Consider the following 6406-nt stretch of genomic DNA (forward strand, 5'->3'; position numbering starts at 1 on the left):
ACAATAATATCCGATTGCGTAAATTTTTTTCCGGATCTTACGAGGACACGGTGTATATTTCGCACAGAACCACTATAGAATTACTTTTCTGTATTCTTTTTCCGCATTACTTTTTCTTGCGCAAGAGCGGTCTTAAGAAGAAACGCATGGAAATTATTCTAATCGTAAACACCAGAAATCAGCGACAAGTCGCCAAAGATTTGACAGGCTGCATTTAGACTTGGCCCGCGGCAATTTGGAGAAGAATTTGCTGCGGAAAACGAAAATTTGAATACGAAAGAAAAACTATTTTATATTGATTTTATTTTAGATACATTTCAAATATTCAAGTCTCAAAATATATTATTTATTACAAAAAATATTACGCGTTTCTTCGAATTTAAATTTCGGCAGTTGGTCGACAGGAAGGAGTTGAAAATGTTTCTCTAAGCCTACAACACAATAATACAATTGTTCTTCTGGCGGATAAAGCAGAATAACTTAGTTCAGTTGCTAACGAATGGGAAAGAATGACGATTTTATAGAACTAGAAGAGTGTTCCACAACTGAAATTCTATCAAAGAGTAGAACGCATATATTAGAAATTACATTCAAAACTCATAAACCCGAAGGGGTTGCGGGAGGAAATGTAGACCGTTAGTACATTTTCGCAATTCTACTTAGAAGAATATCTTGTAAAGAACTTACACGGTGGCCCGTACTCGGATTACAGAAAAACACGGGCAGATAAGTTAATTAATTAACGGAATATTAAGTGCGGAAGAGAACACCGGTGATCCGTTCGAGTTTAAATTCAAAAATACCGAATCGCAATGCAGTAAAAATAATATTAAAATTTTATTTCTACAACACCATGTATATCTACAGAAATCTGTAGAACATGTAGCGATTAAAAATAATTATATCTTAACTAATTTGAATAGCAGAATGTTAATAGATGACGTCATATATAAAAATAAAAGAACAATGTTACGCGATCGCGACAGGCCCAAAATATCGGTGTAAACTCTGTGGCGGATTGTACCTTTGTTAAGTTATTTTCGTATTTTACATCTTTCTTTAAAAAGCAAAATTATTAACTGTATGCTAGAAAACAATTTTATTGTTTATAGACTGAAGAGAGATGGGCGACAACTGTAAACTGCAATTTTTAATTGTATTTTAAATTAATTTACGGTAAAATATGTGCTCTCCGCCTGAAATTACCAGTGGCTTATCCGTGTACATCATACTTTTCCTTTAACGTCTATCTAACACCTTTGAGTGAAAACGTTTGAATTGAAATAACGCGACTTTCGGTTCGCATCGGAAGTTCGTATATATTTAATCGGGGAATTCCGACCCTATAGTTTCCACATCTGCTCACGACTTATCTATCTAGCGCTGCTGTTCCGGATTACAAAAGATAGACAGCCGGACAGACGGCGGCGACAGTGGAAATTCATAGGTGTACAGTACAATTTTTTCAAATGCAGCCCGTTTCAGATGGAAATTCGAATAAAACTTTTAAAATTTCAGAAGCAGTTTTGTAAATAAATGGTTTAGACTTGTGAAACACCAGGAATAAGCGCGAAAAATTGTTTGGCTTTTATTAAATTCATTAACAATTCCGCGCGCCAACAATAGACTTATTATTGCCAGTTGCTTACAATCTGTAATGCAACAGGCATCCGAGCTCCTTTGCTCGGCCGGGGGGGTTCCCCGGGACAACTGCCTGCTTGTTGGGCCGATCCGGCGCCCTGCGCTAATTTTGCAGTTGGTCGATTACATCCGGATTAAGATACGGATTCCGGTTCCGCCCTGCAGGCCCCTTTTTGTAGCTGGGCAGCTATTTAGTCTTATTTCGTTATTAAGCTGCCCTACGGGCCCCCTGTGGGATTTTCGCTTTATCGGCGGCCCTGGGGCCCACGTCCCGTTGGAAGAACCCCCTTGGATCACCAAAAAACCAAAAATAGAAATAATATAAGTATGAACGCTGCACCGGACCTTGCTCCAGTCCGTTTCACGCGCGTCCATTCATTTATTCTTACACACACACACACAATCGCACGCTTCCTGCACTTCCCAATCAATTTTTCTGCTTTACAACTATGTAATCCCTTTTCAACCCCCGTGAAATCCCCATTTTTATTGTAAAATTCGTCATTTAGCCTTCAACAATGCAAACGACAATGTATTTCGTAACAACGATAACAATTGCTTAACGACAATAAAAGATAACCGTATTAAATTTTCCATTCGACATAAATGTGTGTATTTTTTCATTTTACGTGGCCAAATTATGCAAAAATGATTATCGTCCACTTAATTCTCTCGAACCTTACTCTATTCGTCACATCTAACTACTGAAATCTTATATAAATTCCTTTATATAGCAGTGTAGCCCCGAAATTCGTATATACATTTTTCGCATAACACACAAGGCATTTCTAATTCAATTATCATTTACACCGAAATATTACAAGACTGCATTTTCTTTAATGGTAGCATTTTAATGAAAAATGTCTTGTAATATTTCGGTGGAAATATGGAAAGTCTATAAAGCTATTTGAAAAGGAAAATGCCTGGTTAATTCTTTAGTTGCTTCGCTTCTCAAACAGTTTTAGGATATTTTAAACTTTTCTATGGTTTATAAAAGTTTTCGTTATGTTAATATAACTTATATATTGATTCTTCTATCCCCTGTTTCTTTTAGACTGTGTTTCGGCAATTGCGATTCTACTAACCGCGCATTTTAGTTGTATTCTGAATATACAAACTCTCTCTCTTCTCTCTCTCTCTCTCCCACGTTAGCTAGGTATGGATTATATAGTGCGATGGTAAAGGGTCTTCGCCCCTAAGTGGCTGGGCTGATTTGCCGACGTCATGATTTACTTTGTATCTTTGGACGCGTCAAGTCATTATTTCGTTCCTGGAAGCGCCTGTCGTTTCCAAGTCCAGTGCGGACGGATTTTAAATCGTACTGTGTTATCAGAGTGTCTACTAAATCTTCGAACCGTAAGATTTGTGTCGATTTTTGTTTATTTCTTTATAGGCAGATAATGGTTTTGAGTAAAGCCCCTTAAAGGTAGACAGTATATATTTTAAATTAAATTAATTTAAAATATGATTAAAAATTTGTTTTTTGGCATTATTTATTGTGACGATATTACAATAAATAATTGCTCGTTACTATATCCCATTACTACTAATATAATTATATAATATATAATTTAATTTTTTTACATATAAGGACTAAATGAAATTTAATTTCAAAGTAAGATTTAATATTTTTCGGATTGATTTTTCATTTTAATTAATCTGAATTTTATCACAAAAAATATTGGAATTAAATATAAAGCATTTTATGTAATTTTATAAACTAATATTTCTCTTACAGAATGATTCGTTATAAATATCGCTAGTCGTGTACACGTATAACGCGATATTTATAGCTATATTGTACATTTCAAAGTAATTTTATTAGAAGTCGGGCTTAAAGTTAACGGTCGTTGATATATCATAGAGAAAGTATGACTGAATACAATTTTATTTCTGTAATCATGTCATCCAGCTGACAAAATTCGTTCAAAATTGCTTAAATTTGTAAAAGTATAGAATATAACATAATTATGAAGATACATCATCACGGTAACTTTTAAAACCATTACTGAATAATGCATATATTAAAATTCATCATTTAAACTTATCTACAATATTAAAGAAAAAATTTGTTCTTGCAAAAACTTAGGAAATAATTTTTGTAGATACATAGCTTATTAAGAAAGTTCAATTAAATATGCAAGTTACAAATTAAATGAATTTGTGTAAAATATTTTTAATTACACAACTTGGATTACAAATTTAAGTTAATGTAAAGAAGTGCCTCGCTAATACACCATGTGTTATCATTAGAGATGCGTGTGTTATCGTTAGAGATATTCCAAAGAATTAAATTCGTGTACTCTTAAGTTAATATCTTTTTCTTCTGCATAATTTTAAAAAAAGCTCATAGAAAAGGTAATAAAAACATTCATTGTAATAAATTAAAAAAACAATTTGAATTGTCGAACATAAATTTTGTACATTAAGATGTAAGCATTTTTAGAAATGTATTGAGAAGTATATTCAAAGTTTAAAGACGTATAACAACATAGCGTTGATTGACAGAGGTGTTTTTTTAGTATTTACATATTATATTGACAGATGTCAAATAGAAATTTCTAGTTACTATGATATCAATTTTGATATTGAATAGCATGATACGGGTAGAGCTATGCACTGGTGATAGCAACGACCTTACGAAACTTGTCAAAAGCAACATTAAAGAAAAAAATTGCATACCTTACTTAACAGATGTTCAACTGAATTATAGATTATTATTGTTCACTTTATCATAATTCTTTTACGTTATGGTTTTAAAGTAATTAAAGCTTCTTTAGTACATTAAATTTCTAGATAAATTTAGATATTATGAAAAAGACTAATTAGTTTTAGAGAATCGATTAAAAGAATTTTTCTAAGATTTCAAGATTTTGAAAATTCGCAAACCCTTGCAATGGAAATATCTACACTTTATATTTAATTTAGATAAATTTGAGCAGAATTCCAAACATTTAACTGAGCTAAAGCATTGAAGAAATAAAAAATGCATCTATTAAAAATTATATGAAAATTTAGTAAGACATTTTAAAATTTATCGCAAAAATAAAATAAAGATTTATTTTATTTATGTGATAAGTAAAAAATTTTAGCTATGAAATCTTTAAAATTTTTAAAGGTGTTTGTACACAACACAATCGAGGCTTATATAACACATCTCGGATAAGAAATTATTTCAATCATGTTCTCTTCTTATTTGAAAATTTAAAGATTGATTTTAGTTATAGCCTACTACGTTATCACATGCTTCTTAATTAATAACGACAAGAGAAAAAAACTTTTATTAAAATTAAATACTGACTTTTAAGGTGAAATTTTCAAAATTCACTACAGTTTAACGCAGTAGATATTTTTTAAGATTCGATATTCTGGTAATATAATCTACTTCGTAATGATTTGAACTTGAACTTCTATTGAGTTTGATTAAATGTTGAGTTTGCTTATATTCCTTTAATGCATTCGATTGTATGTTACATTGTTTGCATTGTTTATTGACGTAACAGCTTGTAGCGCATGGAGAAAGTACAGGAGGGTCTAATGATGTGTTCACTTGTTTATAATCGATCAGCGCCGCCGTAACTTATCCGTTACAATTCCCAGACACGCACCTGTTATCAAAGAGTTGACCGTTACGATTTGACCGTTACGAGATTGACGGTTGCGATTTGCGCTGATCGATTATAAACAAGTGAACACATCATTAGACCCTCCTGTACAAGTTGACAACCCCTGTATCTAAGAAGAAGGGCGGCATGGCCGCCCAGCAGGGGAGAGGAAAAGCCGAAATCGCAACCCCTCAAGAACTATTTGGAACCCCAACTGCCCCATCTTGGAGCAGCTGATTGTTAGTAAGAATCGTCTTTTTTGCGAGTCTTTTGAAGGCGTGGAAAATCTCTTGACTTTTCCAAATGTCGGTAAGGCCGCAGGGCCAGTCTCTGTTAATTTCATTCAGGAGAAGACGATTGTGTGTGGAAATAATTAGTGCTTCACTAGCAATTTTTGGAACTCTGCAATGATAACAGGGAAGGCCTAATTTTCGAATTGATTTTTCATTTGAAAAAATTGTAGACCTATAAATTTCCATTATCGTCCGTCCGGCTGTTTGTCTTTCCTTAATCTCGAGAACGGAATTAGATTAAAGACGAGACCAAATATGGAAATTTTAAGGGAAGGAGGCCCCGATTAACTATATAAGGAAAAACTTTTGTAAGATGTAAGCATTTTTAGAAATGTATTGAGAAGTATATTCAAAGTTTAAAGACGTATAACCAGTGGCGTAGCGAACATAACTGGCGCCTCTCTTCCCCCTCCAGAAACATATAGTTTGTCTTGGAGACCATTTGGGCGCCCCTCTGAGAGTGGCGCCCGGTGCATGATACATACCCTCGCTACGCTATTGCGTATAACAACATAGCGTTGATTTGACAGAGGTTTTTTTTTAAGTATTTACATATTATATTAACAGTAACTAGAAATTTCTATTTGACATCTATTATATCAATTTTGATATTGAAGAGCATGATGAAAATTGTCGTGTACTCAATGAGTCCTAGTACACGACAATTTTCGAAATGGTATATTCATCATAGCATATATATTTGGAATCTAAAAACTATAAGATAAAAATCAGTAATATATGAATTATAAGTTTTGTTCCGAAATATATTTTTTCTGGAAAAAACTCAATTCACGCCAGATTTACCAGGCTATTATGACCAGTATACATGAAAGATTGGGACAATGCCCTGACACGTACTGTTTGTGA

The sequence above is a fragment of the Centruroides vittatus genome, unplaced genomic scaffold (genome assembly GCF_030686945.1).
Source record: "Centruroides vittatus isolate TY-2023 unplaced genomic scaffold, ASM3068694v2 contig_426, whole genome shotgun sequence".
In the NCBI taxonomy this organism is placed as follows: domain Eukaryota; kingdom Metazoa; phylum Arthropoda; class Arachnida; order Scorpiones; family Buthidae; genus Centruroides; species Centruroides vittatus.